The 18,520-nt window shown below is 32.7% G+C and overlaps 1 protein-coding gene across 1 annotated transcript in view; it reads left to right on the top strand.

The window, feature by feature from the left end:
• Window positions 1-18,128, top strand: part of LOC132697240 (transcription factor Sox-2) — a 58,043-nt gene extending 39,915 nt beyond the window's left edge. The window contains exon 2 of the mRNA XM_060662578.1: window positions 16,239-18,128. The gene's annotated coding sequence lies outside the window, so the exon portion shown is untranslated. The remainder of the gene's footprint in view (window positions 1-16,238) is intronic.
• Window positions 18,129-18,520: the final 392 nt, after the last annotated feature.

Below are 18,520 nucleotides of genomic sequence, written 5' to 3'. Positions count from 1 at the left end.
ATCCTCGCAAGCGCTTAAAAACAAAGCCGAACATGACCTACAGCATATATTTAAATGGTTGAGTAACCATCTCTTAACCGTTAATTACGAAAAGACTAATTTTATGCCTTTTGGATGTTATTCTGACTCTCTTCCAGACTTCCAAGAACTGAATATCAAAATAGATGCGAATCATTCTGTTTCCATAAAATAAAAAACCACAGTCAAATATTTAGGGATTATACTTGATCCGTATTTAAAGTGGGATGAACACGAAAATATACAAGTAACCGCTTAAGATCTTTAATCATTTAAAAAATTGAAAACATGTTTTGAAATGTCGTACTTCAGAACGTTTTATTTCGCACTTTTTCAGTCACATTTAACTTATGGAATAATAGTTTGGGGGGGGAGTACTGGATGCTCATCTTAGAACGCTAGAAATCACTCAAATGTGAATATTAAAAATACTTTATGGCAAGAATAAAATATATCCAAGTAATAAGTTATAACGAGAGAGTGACATTTTAGATATTCGTCAACTTTTTGTGCAATGTATAGCAATGCGACAATATAAGAAAAAAGACACGTTACAAACCATAAAGCATAATCATAACACCAGGCACAAAGTATTAACAGGTTATTTTCCTCAAATCAACACCTCACTAGGACAAAGATTCTTTTTGTACTTAAGCCCAAATATGAGCTACCGATTGAAATCAAAAATATAAATTCTTTAACTTTACTAAACTAACTAAACAAATGGCTGCTAAGTCAAGAGAGATCGAGAATTCATTCACTGCTAATGAAAAAATATATTTTCGAATGTGTCAAACTATCCCCAAAAATGATAAAAACACTTTACAACATAACATTACAACATAATTTACATATACATTAAACTACGTCTTCTTTTTCATTTTCATTTTAGTTTTTCGTTCAATTTGTTACCGTTCGATTTTTCATTACCCTTTTGACTTTTCCAATTTGTATTAATTTCTCCATATTTAATTACATGTATAATTTAGGTAGGTATTCGTTATCTTTCATTAACACAATCTTAAGAAAGAGTTCTGGACCAGTTCAACTTTTTGCACATAGATGATGAGATGAGATAAGACAGTTGCTATAAAGACGTCTCCATTCGGGAACATGTAGTACAAGAGCCTCATACAGCATCGGCTTAATTTTCCGGAAATTGCCGGTTTTTATGTTTGTGATTAAAAGCATAATGCTTTCTGATACAGCAATAAATATGTGCATTAAACTGCAAAGAACTAAATATATATGAATATGAATTGAAAAACATATGTTTATAAATAATATAACATTAATATTCTTTATCCCCTTTTTGACTTCTATCCCAATCTATAAGAAACAATATGCGCGCATTTCGTTATTTGCTAGATGTCAGAAGCCTCACGGCAAAGAAGAGCAGTAGATTTAGTTCATCAAAAGGATTATGTCAACAAAGATGAATAGGAGATTATTCTTTAGACTAGAGAAGACTAACATAATATGAAAGCTAAGATCCATGCTGCCTTAGTGATGGATATTGCAAGCTAGAGCCTGTCTGGAAATATAAGTAAGTTAAAAAGTAAAAAATTGAATTGGAACTCAGTGTTTTTTCTCATAATCGTGGCGTCTATTGCTGTACTCGCCGGCGGCAACATATGGATGGAAACGAAAAACCATTAAGTATGTTCAAACCTACCTGGACAAAAACAGGTAAAATTTCAAACTGCGGAATGCATTCAACTGGACACCAATCATTTGCCAATTGTCAGATTTAAGTTACAGCTTAAATGCCCTTATTCTTGGAAAAAATAAAATACACTCTAAAAAGTTACAGGCTAACGCACGTGTTTCTTGTTAAAAGACCATGAACGCCGATAAGTCTAGCGTCTCACATTTCTGCATTGCGATGAAATGAAAGAACTATTTTATAAATGTTATTTTATTTTATTAATATTATTAAATTTAAATGCAAAAGAGACAATTAACAAAACGCAATTTATATGAATAAAATCTTTATATCATCTTCTTAAATATGCGAACTGTATTAGTCTATACTACTCTATGAGGCTGTATTGGATAAGACCAGTGCCGAAAAGACCATTTCGACCGTGTTAAGTATTGAGATACACATTTAGTTTTATTGTAGTAGAGGATTGTTAATATTTCCTAGAATTTACTTATTTTGAAGGAATGTGGTGCTTTTCCTAGTTTCAAAAATAATTAGTACTTTGTTAAGTTTTACCTAAATACACTGTTATCATTATTACCGTTCCATTTATTTTATTTTAGCGGTACTCCTTGTGGACAGTTAATCCAATAAAGGAACAACAACGCGTGAATTAATTAGGACTAGAAAGTAAATGTTTACCAACATGTTAGGGCTTGAGAGAATCGATCGTATTTTTGGCAATTATAGATTTTTAGTTACGGCGCACAATGGATTCTCGAATCATAATTTTGGCCAAAACTGATTTAAAATAAACTATTTATAATATCCTTTCAGTTAACATTTTTCTAAAGGAAACAGGCCTAGAAAAATAAATGCATATACAAAAGTTGCACTGTGTGCTGTCAGTCAGAAGTTTGATGTTAAGGTCTTTGAGACTTGAAAAAAATTGTTTGAATTGTTTTGTAGAAAGTAATTACAGTACCTTCAGTTTGTGTACTATACGGATTAATTAGAGAAAGAAAGTAAAATTTGAAAATGTTTTTTTTTTGTTAAAATTTAATTTGGTATTTGGCTGCAGAGCTAATTTGCTGCTTACATGCGCAAGATGTCATTCTCCGTTTTTCTAGTTTATTCGGTTTTAGATATAGTAGTGTCTGTAGAAAAAAAATATTTCAAAAACTATTGCATTTTTAGATATACAGGATGTTTGCAAATTAAAAAGAGATGTTTGACCTCTTGTTTGAATAAAATCGGGATTAAAGCTGTTCATGATACTTGAAATAGATAGCTTAATAAGAAAAGTAATTAAAAAAAATCTTACAATTTTCATTTGCTAACTGAATTCTTTTGTTACAGAGTAATCCAGAGCAAGTGAACACATGAATCTTGAAAGAAAGATGTGTTTAATTTCCGGATTGATAAAAACGGTAATCATAAAGATAAAAATCTGCAAGTATGTCGCGACATCTTAATTATCTTAAAAATGATGAATATCAATTTAAATATGATGAATATCAAAAGCCCCCAGTTTTAAGAGAACTGCTTAAACCTCTCCTACTAGAGCCCCAAAAATAATAAGCATTTGGATAATTGAGACTAAGAGAAGAGAAGGAGAAGAAAGAAACTTGTGTTGATGTTTATCTTTCATAGAAAAAAATTTTGCAAGCAAAATTATGCTGTTATCTATCTCCTAATAACATTTTGGTAACAGAGTTATTTGCAAGAATTAAATTACAAGGGCGTTTGGGCCATACTGTTTTCCAAATTATTTTATCACAATCAGAAGTTTCCGAAAATACATCTGGACCTCTTTACTTAATTTTAATCACAAAATCGAAACTGAAAAATTGAAACTGAAAATGGTTCGGATTCAAATATTTTTTTAACTTCACTTGTACCTTTGCAATTATTTTCTTACTCAAAAATCGATCCGACTAAAAAAATAATTTATTGCCAGAACCCTAGACCATCATCGACGAGGTATTCTAGACCACTTCTTACAGAGATGAATCAGGGCGGTGAACTTGTATCCATGCAATACCAAATGAAAATGACAATGATTGTTATCAAGTGTTATGAACATCTTCAAGCCAAGCCTGCAGCATCTGTGAAGGAATACCTAAAATAGTGAACACTATACAAAATGTAAAAAGTAGACCAATTAACAACGAGGCTCTTAATTATGGATTATCGACTCTCCGTGCGTGGATACGCTTCATGGAATATTTTTTACATGTAGCTTACAGACTAGCTACCAAAAAATGGCAGGCTGGATCGCAAGAGGGAAAGGAGAGGGTAAAAGAGAAAAAGAAAAATATTCAGCTTAAATTTAGAATCGAAAGGGGTTTAATTATCGATAAAGTAAAAGCATGTGGAAGTGGAACAAGTAATGTTGGCAATACCAGTAGAAGATTATTTGCCGATCCATTAGCCACCTCCATGATTTTAGAACTAGATGAAGAATGCATCAGATATTGCTCTTGTATATTACAAGTCATGTCATCAGGTTTTGCGATAAACGAAAGTAAATTTCAGGAATATGCGGAAGAAACTGCTAATATGTTAGTAAATAAATATTCATTTTACTATATGCCAAGCAGCGCGCATAAAGTCTTAATTCATAGTGCATGAATAATTTCGGCGGCAGTACTTCCTATAGGGATATAATCAGAAGAAGCTCAGGAATCACGTAACAAAGATCTTCAGCACTACAGAGAGCATTTTTCCAGAAAAAGGTCCAGAATTGATACCAACCAAGATCTCTTAAATAGATTCCTAATCTCTTCTGATCCATTTATATCTGGATTAAGAAGTATACTCAAGAAAAATAAACATTTTTTTTCTGAAGCTTTGCATCTGCTTTACATCATTGGCAAAAAGTGAATCATCAGATTCCGAACAGGAATAGTATTGCTAATAATTATCTTACTTACTTAATAAGCTCAACTAAATTTTTTTTGTTAATCATAATTTTACAGGCTTAATAGAGTGCCCTATTTTCCGCTGTAAAAAATTAAATCAAACAAAAGAATATTTTGGCGTTGCAATTGAAAATCCTCCATCTATAGTTTTTATTGCCACTAAGAAATTAGTTTAAAATATGAGTATTCGAAAAAAGTCTGTAAAAGAGTGAATCTATAAAAAAATAACTAAATTAACTTCCTTTTCTGTCCCAAATCATAGAATTGCGACAACCTAAGATTTCAGCTTGGATTTATAAATCAGCGCAAGAGGGGGGGAATCTCATTTAGTTAATTTTCTATGGTCTTACACCTTTTTCGCAAATTCAAAGGCCACACAAATGTTTTAATGCTTATACATGCAAATAAGAAATAAGCCTTCCAGTCTTTTCCTCTACCCTGTATAATTTTTTGATGGTGTTTGATTTCATACCAAATAGCGTTTCTGTCTTATACTAGTGCATTTAATAAAATTCTAAAGTTTATTTTAAACAAACAATATTTTTTATCTTTTTAACCAAAATGGTTATTCCGGAGTCCACTGTGCAACGTGTTCCGTCACAATTTTATTTTTAACATAATTCGGCTGTGATTTCACCAAGGTCATCGACTTTAATGACACGACAGCCAGCGATGGTCGGTCTACATCGAACGTGACATTCGCAGCAGTTTAGGATAGTTGACGGCCTTTAATTGACTGCTCATCATTTCCTGGTGGAAGTGGCTACATGCGCTCCCTCAATTTCCGGTCAGCCCTTCCCCAATTATACACGTAATCGCAGGAAATTATCAAATGTGCAGCAGCAGAACGCGTTCCCCGCCTTATCTACCTGATCTCCGCGTTATACGCAGCTAAAAATCACTAAATCATAGAACGTGGTCTGGACTTGATGATGCAGAAACTTTAAAGCGGCTGCTGCATCCCTATCTGTCGTGTGACGATTTCCCTAGTGCTATGCGTTACCAAATGACATATGTGGAAACAAAAATGTAAATGGAACTTTATACTTTTTAAGTTGTAAAAAATATTGTCGTCAATTATAAATACGAATTTAATAACCACCTGATAAACTCTACGTAAATGATAATTTTTTAAATTTGGAGAGCACATTTACCCCATGCAAGTTGAAAACTATTGTCTACACTTACTTGTAGTAGCCTCTTCTTCAAAACCGTGGTAAAAATGACTATGACACTAACCTTAACAAAATATATCCTTAATGATATGGTGTTGGATAAATTGCACTTGGCCATAAACATTGGAAAAAAGGAAAGAATTGAAAAAAAATATATTAAAAAGACTTTGGTAATTGTTTTTTTTTAATCCTCGACATTAAAATTTAGGCAGGCTACCTGTATTATACGCATTATACAGGGAGTGACTTGTGAGTTTTTGCGAGACAACATGTCCATTTATGCAGATCTTCTGTTCAACCTAACTAACCCACATGCTGTTGTTCTTTAGCTATTTTTCCATCTGGCATATAACATTCTTCAAAATTATACTAGAAAAATCAGAGCTAGATATCTATCAACAAATCTGTTGAAACATTTCTTCAAACAATTGTTTGAAACGCAGTTATGTAAAAAATATTTCGTCATTTTTAATGGACATAAAAATATTGGTACCCGTGCTAAAACTTAAATATTGCTCATAAAATTATTGTGATACTAAAGTTGAGCATTCGATTTACATTCCAATTTTTCAGTTTTAAAGTCAAATTTGTTAATAAAGACTGGCCAGGCAATACATCTTTTGAAGGACCTAATCGAGAACTTTGTAATCCTAAAATTTTCTTTCGACATTTTAATTTTTATGGAAATGACGCTGCTTTTCAAAATGGAAACTGCTTCACGAAAATGTTATTAGTTTTCGTAAGAAACTTCTTATTCCAATTATTACATGTTTTATATCGCTCTTAACACACTTGTAGCAGACAACAGAGAACAATATTTTTTTTAATTTCTCTTCTGTAATTGTTTAAACAAAAATTTCCCTAAAAAAATATCGGATAATGGGAGAGCCCAGACTTTCAAGATTTTTAGATTGCAGGAATGAAGCCATTTAAACACCAATGTCGACACTTAACTCAGTCATTTGTTGAAAATTTAATGGGATTTTAAGCTATGGAATTTTCTAATTGTCAGAGGACATGTTGATTTTTGAACACCGCAAGAGATTATTGGTTGAAAGCAAGATTTGAAACTGCAGAGTCTAATTGGTTAGAACCAAGTTTCGAAGTTCATGCGCATATTAAATGCTCCTCAACATTTTCTTATGTTATTGTATATATATATATATATATATATATATATATATATATATATATATATATATATATATATATATATATATATATATATATATGATGACACTATATTCCGGGATATTATCTGTTCGCTCGTTGAACTCCGACTGGAATCCTGCAGAAGTTTTGCCAAAATCTCACTTGGCATCTTCAATGCTCGCGCTCCGAAAACACTTCGAACACTTCGGAGCGCGAGCATTGAAGATGCCAAGTGAGATTTTGGCGAAACGTCTGCAGGATTCCAGTCGGAGTTCAACGAGCGAACGGATGATATCCCGGAATATAGTGTCATCACATTTTTCCATCCGTGAATCAATACTTGAGAATATATATAAATATATATATATATATATATATATATATATATATATATATATATATATATATATATATATATATATATATATATATATATATATATATATATATATATATATATATATATATATATATATATATATATATATATATATAGTGAAATTTTTAAAAAATGAGTGCTTCTTACTCTCTGCCGGACATCCATATATCTCTACTGGTGCCGTAAATAGCAATTGAGATATTTATATGTAATCGAAATTTTTAAAATTTGGATAAATATGTTTGTTGTCTTGAAATTTTGATTAATGTCACTTCTGCGAAATGACATTTACAAATCACGTATTTTATGTCCGTATGTCCGTTTTTATATTTTATCGAGTAATATAATACTAAAAAAAAACAAAAAAACTGAATCAAGCATTAAAGATCTCTTCGATAAGCTCGTCTGCCTTTCGGGCAGGTTTAAATTAAAAACTAAATGTATATATAAAAATGCAGTATGGTAACTAATAAAAACGTAATACTGGAAGCGGAGATTAAATTTCAATTCCACTGTATCAGATCTTTGCATGAATTATAATATTTTAACCCGCCTGTTTGATTGGATTTAAAGAAACACCTCTACCAGACTAACACTTGGGCACGTTGTGTTTATTGTTGGTCGTCGGATGAGATATTTGTCTTTGTTTATGATATTTGAAATTTGACTAGTAACGCTAACTAATATTCAATAAACTTAAATTAACAAAACCGTTGCAGTCATATTTGAAAGTTGCTTTGTTGAAAATAAACTGAAATGTAATAAAGAAAACCCGAAAAATTTTATCAATATTAATTAAAAATTAATCAAAAATTAATTGTCATAGGAAAAGTACGGCACACGTTTATAAATTTCTTCAGTGACTCGTTTATTAAGCAAACTCTCCACTACTCACTTAAAGCAGGTTTATCAAACTTGCTGGGTAATATAATTTTATAATTTGTATTTTTAAGTTAATAGAACGGGGTACATGATGGACACTAATTATCGAAAATAAACTTTTGTAACTGCCGGAAAAAGATCAGTAGCGAATTTCACTTGTGATATTATCGATTTGATTCCAATAAAAGTTTGTTATAAATGTATATGTGTATTGTCACCGGCAATCCGAATGCGCTGAGCCCGGCCCTGGCCTTAGCATATCTGCATTCCAGAAATTCGGGCGTACCTAGAAATCGGAGCGAAGTCACAGACACTTTCTCTCGGGAAGCCGGCTCGAATGTTCTACCTCTGTCACTTGCAAGCTCGGCGTTCTATAAAAGCGGAGCCCCCGCTTGCTAGGAGGTTAATCGGAAAGAAAAGGAAAAAAATGAAGACATAGTGTGTAAATAGTTAGTGACCTTGCTATTTTTGACGAAATAAGTTAAAGTTCCGTTAAGTTTTACGAGGAGTGACTTGCTAATTTTAAGCATCGCGTTTAAGGAACCCGATAAATTTTTGATCAATATACCAATCGTAAAAATCATAATAATTCTTGCTGGTTAACACATGGACCATGAAACGGAATGCAGTTTGTGTGTTTTCTCTCGAAATTCATTCATTATATATATATATATATATATATATATATATATATATATATATATATATATATATATATATATATATATATATATATATATATATATATATGATGACACTATATTCCGGGATATCATCCGTTCGCTCGTTGAACTCCGACTGGAATCCTGCATCCGACTGGAATCCTGCAGACGTTTCGCCAAAATCTCACTTAGCATCTTCAATGCTCGCGCTCCGAAAACACTTCGAACACTGTTTCGAACACACAATATTTTTTTTAATTTCTCTTCTGTAATTGTTTAAACAAAAATTTCCCTAAAAAAATATCGGATAATGGGAGAGCCCAGACTTTCAAGATTTTTAGATTGCAGGAATGAAGCCATTTAAACACCAATGTCGACACTTAACTCAGTCATTTGTTGAAAATTTAATGGGATTTTAAGCTATGGAATTTTCTAATTGTCAGAGGACATGTTGATTTTTGAACACCGCAAGAGATTATTGGTTGAAAGCAAGATTTGAAACTGCAGAGTCTAATTGGTTAGAACCAAGTTTCGAAGTTCATGCGCATATTAAATGCTCCTCAACATTTTCTTATGTTATTGTATATATATATATATATATATATATATATATATATATATATATATATATATATATATATATATATATATATATATATATATATATATATATATATATATATGATGACACTATATTCCGGGATATTATCTGTTCGCTCGTTGAACTCCGACTGGAATCCTGCAGAAGTTTTGCCAAAATCTCACTTGGCATCTTCAATGCTCGCGCTCCGAAAACACTTCGAACACTTCGGAGCGCGAGCATTGAAGATGCCAAGTGAGATTTTGGCGAAACGTCTGCAGGATTCCAGTCGGAGTTCAACGAGCGAACGGATGATATCCCGGAATATAGTGTCATCACATTTTTCCATCCGTGAATCAATACTTGAGAATATATATAAATATATATATATATATATATATATATATATATATATATATATATATATATATATATATATATATATATATATATATATATATATATATATATATAATGAAATTTTTAAAAAATGAGTGCTTCTTACTCTCTGCCGGACATCCATATATCTCTACTGGTGCCGTAAATAGCAATTGAGATATTTATATGTAATCGAAATTTTTAAAATTTGGATAAATATGTTTGTTGTCTTGAAATTTTGATTAATGTCACTTCTGCGAAATGACATTTACAAATCACGTATTTTATGTCCGTATGTCCGTTTTTATATTTTATCGAGTAATATAATACTAAAAAAAAACAAAAAAACTGAATCAAGCATTAAAGATCTCTTCGATAAGCTCGTCTGCCTTTCGGGCAGGTTTAAATTAAAAACTAAATGTATATATAAAAATGCAGTATGGTAACTAATAAAAACGTAATACTGGAAGCGGAGATTAAATTTCAATTCCACTGTATCAGATCTTTGCATGAATTATAATATTTTAACCCGCCTGTTTGATTGGATTTAAAGAAACACCTCTACCAGACTAACACTTGGGCACGTTGTGTTTATTGTTGGTCGTCGGATGAGATATTTGTCTTTGTTTATGATATTTGAAATTTGACTAGTAACGCTAACTAATATTCAATAAACTTAAATTAACAAAACCGTTGCAGTCATATTTGAAAGTTGCTTTGTTGAAAATAAACTGAAATGTAATAAAGAAAACCCGAAAAATTTTATCAATATTAATTAAAAATTAATCAAAAATTAATTGTCATAGGAAAAGTACGGCACACGTTTATAAATTTCTTCAGTGACTCGTTTATTAAGCAAACTCTCCACTACTCACTTAAAGCAGGTTTATCAAACTTGCTGGGTAATATAATTTTATAATTTGTATTTTTAAGTTAATAGAACGGGGTACATGATGGACACTAATTATCGAAAATAAACTTTTGTAACTGCCGGAAAAAGATCAGTAGCGAATTTCACTTGTGATATTATCGATTTGATTCCAATAAAAGTTTGTTATAAATGTATATGTGTATTGTCACCGGCAATCCGAATGCGCTGAGCCCGGCCCTGGCCTTAGCATATCTGCATTCCAGAAATTCGGGCGTACCTAGAAATCGGAGCGAAGTCACAGACACTTTCTCTCGGGAAGCCGGCTCGAATGTTCTACCTCTGTCACTTGCAAGCTCGGCGTTCTATAAAAGCGGAGCCCCCGCTTGCTAGGAGGTTAATCGGAAAGAAAAGGAAAAAAATGAAGACATAGTGTGTAAATAGTTAGTGACCTTGCTATTTTTGACGAAATAAGTTAAAGTTCCGTTAAGTTTTACGAGGAGTGACTTGCTAATTTTAAGCATCGCGTTTAAGGAACCCGATAAATTTTTGATCAATATACCAATCGTAAAAATCATAATAATTCTTGCTGGTTAACACATGGACCATGAAACGGAATGCAGTTTGTGTGTTTTCTCTCGAAATTCATTCATTATATATATATATATATATATATATATATATATATATATATATATATATATATATATATATATATATATATATATATATATATATATATATATATATATATATATATATATATATATATATATATATATATATATATATATATATATATATATGATGACACTATATTCCGGGATATCATCCGTTCGCTCGTTGAACTCCGACTGGAATCCTGCATCCGACTGGAATCCTGCAGACGTTTCGCCAAAATCTCACTTAGCATCTTCAATGCTCGCGCTCCGAAAACACTTCGAACACTGTTTCGAACACACAGTGTTCGAAGTGTTTTCGGAGCGCGAGCATTGAAGATGCCAAGTGAGATTTTGGCGAAACGTCTGCAGGATTCCAGTCGGAGTTCAACGAGCGAACGGATGATATCCCGGAATATAGTGTCATCACATTTTTCCATCCGTGAATCAATATGCGAGAATATATATATATATATATATATATATATATATATATATATATATATACAGTGTGTCCAAGATAAGGATGCACAGCATGGGGATCTCGGAAACTATAAGAGATACAGTGTCGGTTAAATTAGACAAAAGTTGCGCATTTTGATACCGAACAAGATCCCGTTTTACAAATTTGAAAATTCCAAGCCGTTCCGGAAATATCCGAGAAAAACCGAAATATTGCGATTTCGTTTTTATTATTTTTTAAAGCTATTTGAAAAGATATGAAAAAACGGAAAACACTTTTCCATTGGCACTTTTTAATCTCTCCAAATTGACGTTAACAAATTTTCATTACAGCGTTTCGATTCCATGGAACCACCATCAACTTTGAATTTTCTTATGGGACGGAAAAAAAGTACACACAGTATTAGGTTATGCTTTTCATTGCGAATTCAACGATGTACGATACAATATGGTTACTTATGTTTTTATCCAGAAAAATGGATTTTTAATACATTTCAGCATTTAAATGGAGTAGGCCATGACAAAATGACATCCAGTCAATTTCAATGATACATTAATGTTATTTGTCTTTGTTATCAGTCGATCATAAGTTTATTCCTTTAGTTATTGTTTTTGTATTTTTATTGTTGTTGTCTTTTTCTAATTTATTTTGTTCCACAATGGAGGGAGGTAATTTTACCAACGAAGAAAAATGTGATATGCTGTCTTGCTACATCTGATGCCAAAGAAATTGTGTGGAAGCCGAGCGTATGTATTCTAACAAATACCCAGAGCGGAGACAACCTGACAAGAGTATTTTTCGGCGTTTGTTATTTAATCTGAAAGAATATGGATCATTTAAGAAGCCTGCATTATCCCGACAAAAACCTTCCAATGAAGAAAACCAATACATTGTTCTACAATCTGTTATCGAAAATCCACAAACTTCTACCAGAGAAATTGAAGACCAGAATGGGGTAGCTAAATCTACAGCTCAGTTTATTTTAAGGAAAAATGAATTTAAGCCTTACAAATTCAGAATATGTCAAGGATTAAAACCGGGTGACGACGAACGACGTAGACATTTTTGTGAGTGGTATACCAGGATGTGTGATGAGAGTTTTAATTTTCCATATAAAGTGATTTCGTCTGATGAAAGTATGGTGACCAATAACGGTATTTATAACAGGCGCAATACACACTATTGGTCGCAACAAAATCCACGTGTTAATAGACTATCCAGACATCAAGTTCGCTTTGGGTTTAATATTTGGTGTGGGATTTTTGGTAGCAAGATTATAGGCCCTATTTTCTATAATAATTCCTTAACTTCCGAGCGGTACCTTGACATCTTGAGGCACGATTTAGAAGATGCCTTAGATGATTTACCGCTAGACGCTGTGCAAGGCTGCTGGTTCCAACAAGATGGTGCCCCAGCCCATAACTCCAGAGAAGTTCGCCAATATTTAACTGAACGGTTTGATGGAAAATACATTGGGACTTACAGTGAAACACCTTGGCCTCCAAGGTCCCCGGACTTAACTCCCTTGGACTTTTTCTTATGGGGCTACATAAAAAATGAGGTATTCAAAGAATGTTTTGACAACGAGGAACAATTACGTCAATCAGTACGAGCAGCGTTTAATAAAATTACTCCTGAAATGTTAAGTCGTGTTTTGGAGTCTACCGTGAGACGGGCGTACTTATGCCTAGAAAATGGAGGTCATTTATTCGAACATTTGTTATAGAATTTGTTTTTCATTAACTTGTTGGATTTAGTTGTTATGTTAAATGAACAGTTAGAGTTAGTAAATAAATAAACACATTAACTCGAACTTGTCAACCATTTTCTTTTGCCTTTCATCGTTCGGATCTCATGGCCTACTACAATAAAATACTAGAAATGTATTAAAAAGCCATTTTTCTGGATAAAAACATAAGTAACCGTATTGTATCGTACATCGTTGAATTCGCAATGAAAAGCACAACCTAATACTGTGTGTACTTTTTTTCCGTCCTATAAGAAAAATCAAAGTTGATGGTGGTTCCATGGAATCGAAACGCTGTAATGAAAATTTGTTAACGTCAATTTGGAGAGATTAAAAAGTGCCAATGGAAAAGTGTTTTCCGTTTTTTCATATCTTTTCAAATAGCTTTAAAAAATAATAAAAACGAAATCGCAATATTTCGGTTTTTCTCGGATATTTCCGGAACGGCTTGGAATTTTCAAATTTGTAAAACGGGATCTTGTTCGGTATCAAAATGCGCAACTTTTGTCTAATTTAACCGACACTGTATCTCTTATAGTTTCCGAGATCCCCATGCTGTGCATCCTTATCTTGGACACACTGTATATATATATATATATATATATATATATATATATATATATATATATATATATATATATATATATATATATATATATATGTATGGAGAATAGTTTTGAGTATTTTTAATGGTGGAAATTGAAAACAATCAAATCGCTGCCTCTTGCGAATTAACAAATCAATGTGTGGAGAAAAGCGGAAGCTCTGACAACGAATGTATGATTAAACGACGGAGTATATATTGTGGTGCCGATGCCCGATGGTGAAATCTGACGGCGAAAAGACGAACTGGTCACAATTTTCCACTATATGTTTCTCTAATTAAGTTTAAATTAAAATTCCTACGTCATTTTTACACAAATTAAAACGTTTTTCAAAACAACGTCTTTCGTATTGGCGCGAATATTAAAAATCGTAATTATCAGCCTTAACAACCCACTTGTATTGTTAAATGAATAAACCGCAGGGGATTTTAATATTTGGGGCTTTAGAAGTGGACCGAATATATTCATACAGATTACCACCCCCTCGTGACGTTTTTTAACAGGGGTGTTTCCGAAACCACCCCCTTCATTTAGCGCCGGCTAAGTCTAAATAGCCCCGGTATAATCTGAAACCGCCATATGGCGTAGACTCCAAATCGGTGACTTTTCAATTGCATCGCCCGTAATTAAACCGCTGTTTTTATTAAAAAAAGGTCGCGTATATGATAATTGCTTTATTATAGCGACGTGCATTGTTATCGCGTCTCTTTGTTAATGAATATGTGAACTCGCATTTTTTCACGTCTGTACAGTGGCAATCGTTTTGGCTATAGCTAAACCAATCGAAATTGGAAATTTTTGGAATAAACGCGCTTGTTTTCGAGGTACCTGTAATTAAAGTCCTCATTTAGTTGATCTCATTTGTACACCAAAAATATAGGATTTGATATTCGCATTTCACGCAGATATTGACGATTTGACAAATATATCTATAATCATGCAGCAAAAATGAAAATGCACATAACATTACCTCATAAATACAGAATTTTTGCTTTAATAAAAGTTCGAAAAGGGTAGTTAGTACCCTATAATATTTCCATAAATGTGCCAAGTGATTAATAACAATTTTCCTGTTTAAAAAGTACAAGCGTAATAAAGGCATACGTTTCATAATTAACCAAAGTTGGGTAGGTCAAATTAGTAGGTGTTAATGCCAATGAATTATCAGTTACAGAGATATTTAAAAGTTTGTAAAATTTGTAGATAAGCCTTTTTGCGTTAACAACCAGGATATTTACATCATGCTTTTTTGTCAACTATAAAACCTAAGTAAATAACGTTATTTATTTCATTACTTGGTGATTGCAAATAACTAAAATCAAGTCTATTGACCTCGGTAAGAAACAATGCTACATAGTTTGATGTGCTAATATTCTAAATAAGGTAACCAATCTTTTACCATTTCGACCATTCGACCACCCCGTTCTACTTTAGATATGAGTTTCTGCAAAGTCACTAAAAGTCAAAACTGTTTCATCATCATATGGTATAATTGGGCATGCTACTTTATCTTCTAGCAATGAATGTTCTAGCAAGTATGTCATTAAGAGAAAAGTACTATAGGTTACCTGTGTGTGGACCTAACACCGCGCCACGTCGTTTGGCTTATAGACTTCTGCACTGTGTTGAACGCTCTCACAAGATCCAACGCAAAATTTATGTGAGAAACTAACAATAAGAATTGCTTCAAAAAAAAATTAGTATAATCGAAATTGAAGTTTTTCTAACAGTACCTTTTAATGAACTTGATTTTTTATTCGATTTAAATTATCTGAACAAACAAACAAATGAAGTTATTCATTTTTATAAAAATGTTGTACAATTAGATAGCAGAAAAGTTATTATTTATGCTTCACATGATCAAAAACTTACATATTTCTATCAATTTATAATTTGTTTAGTGGAGCACCATTACTACACGTTTTTTCAAAGAATATAATATGAGTTTTTTTGGTTATATAGCACTCACACATGCTTGATATGTAGTACTCTAAAATTACATAATTAAAAGCAGTCAGCATTTCCTGTGGCGTGGCAGCATGTGTATTTGAATAGGTTTGGCGAATACTGTTAGCATTGTCAACTTGTTTTTTGGTTTCAGATTGATGGTGACCCACGATTCATTTCCAGCAGCCACTCTTGTGAAAAAAGCGTTTCCTTCTGCATACCCAATGAAAAGATTTTCACACACATCAATGCGTCGTTTTAGTGCTGTGGTCAATAACGGAAATTTGATCTTCCATAGTGCATTGCTTAAGTGGAGTTGAGTTGACAGACAGCAAACTGGAATCCTTCCTGCGATATATCATTAACAGAGCCGTTTAATATTTGTATTAAATTTTAAACAATGGAGCGTTTTAAACAAAGTTCATATTTTCTACAGGACATCCCAAAAGGTTGAGGTAACTCATTACAACAAATTTTGTTTTACACTAAGAAAAGGGATAATTATTTGCGAAAAATAACATTATCGAGATGTCTTCCTTCGCATCACTGCACCTCCTCCAGACAGAAGCAGAAATGCGAATGTATAGGCTTCGTTTAAGGTAACTCTATAGAAAAAATCCATATGAATTAAATCACTTCTGGGCGGCCCATTTAGCCATTAATCTTCCCTGAAAAATAGTTCTTATTTATTTTATCGAAAGCTTTAGAGTATGTGAGGTGATGCCATCTCGTTGAAAGCACTTGTTCTCATTGAAACCAGCAAAATTATTGACCTCTGATCTCAAAAAACTGTTCAACATATTGTATCGAAAAGCAGTAACCGCAAGTGCAGCACCGCATTTTTGAAAAATTAAGGTCCGATAAATCAGGAGGTACTCATTCCTCCAATACCGTCACTTTGGGAGAGAGAAGTTGATGTTTCTCTTGGAGACTTTCATAACTTCAGTAACGATAGTTCTGCTTATTTATAAAGGCGTCTAAGTGAAAGTAAGGCGCTGAATAAGATGTCGAAACTTTTCAAAGTGTTAAGTACTTCACTACTACTACTTAAATTTTCTAGAGATGTAACAATTGAATTTTATATTGGTGAAATGTTAAACATTTGGTCAATATGCTGTGAACAGTCGTTTTTGATGAATCCAAACGCCACCAGTTACGACGCATTATTACATTACGAATTCCTAGTCTTCGAGCGATCTGTACGGTTCGTTTGTTACCGAAGGTTTGAGTTCTGTTTCCAATGATTTTATATTGGCATGAATTGACAATTGCAGCGATCCTGCCTTTCAGAATTGTTCCAAACAAATAAACCATTCCCATAGTAATTTTCTTTGGATTTTCAAAGATTGACTTTTCGTCTGAAATCACTGCAGCCTACTTACCAATTTTCAAGTATAAGATTCTCTAAATAACCCAGTTTGCATTCCAATCCAATCCGCATTTTGGTTTAATATTAAAGTCACCTCTACGTCCCAAAGCTGCAACTCTTTTTTAAATCACCCATCGATCAATGAACTCAGCTTCCCAATGAAACTTGTGTGTCTTTTGGCAGGTATTTGAGGACTTCATCAACTTTTTCATTCGTTCTTTTTAACACCCGTATTAATCTCCCATAATGCTTTTGCTAAACAAGTTCCATCAGTACTTATTACTATTATAATTTTACGAAATTAAATGTTTGCTGGGAAATCCACACTGGACATTTTCGTGACGACTTCGTTTGAACCCGGCAAATTGTCACATTCGTTAGAGAAATCATTTCCGAAATTCGCTTTATATAAGAGGCGATTTAAATAAATCTGCGTGAAGTGATGAGATACTTAAATGTAATCTTCAAAGCGTTGCCATTGTCGTTCTTATTGCTCTTCGTATCTCCTGGCGCACATTGCCTTCCCTTTTGGGAAAGTAAATTGTTTTCAGTTGAGGGAATGTGACGGCGTAATAACGTTTTAATTTTTTTTTTTGGGCTCATTGGGTGAGTTTTAGCAAGCTACGTTTAGGAATTCCGGTTTAAAGTCACGTGTCAGATTTGTTTTGATTTGAATATCTCACACCCCGTACGTCTAAATGGAGGAGATAAACCCACTGGAATCAGAGACCAGATTTCGGTTATTTTGTTCAATTTTCTGTTTTCTTATTAAATCTGGAATAAACATTTTACATACGTTTGCTGTTTCGTTAAAAATCGAAGTAATATTTTTTGTTGGGTCACCTTTGCATCCTTTTTTTTCCGGATTCTATTAGCACTATTGCGGCAATGGATGTCACTGTTTCGATGATGCGCATTATTCAATATTGAATAATTATAAACTGGTTTATATTATCTGATGGTACGCGTTCCTAACTTTATATTACTTGTTGTTTCAAACGCTACATTTAGTCTATTTTACGGCACAGGTTCAATATTTTGCATTGCGTAACACAGTCCACATTAAT

Source organism: Cylas formicarius, unplaced genomic scaffold, assembly GCF_029955315.1.
Source record: "Cylas formicarius isolate icCylForm1 unplaced genomic scaffold, icCylForm1.1 PGA_scaffold_1__22_contigs__length_36826433, whole genome shotgun sequence".
Classification (NCBI taxonomy): Eukaryota; Metazoa; Arthropoda; class Insecta; order Coleoptera; family Brentidae; genus Cylas; species Cylas formicarius.
This window is presented reverse-complemented; position numbering and strand designations above follow the sequence as displayed.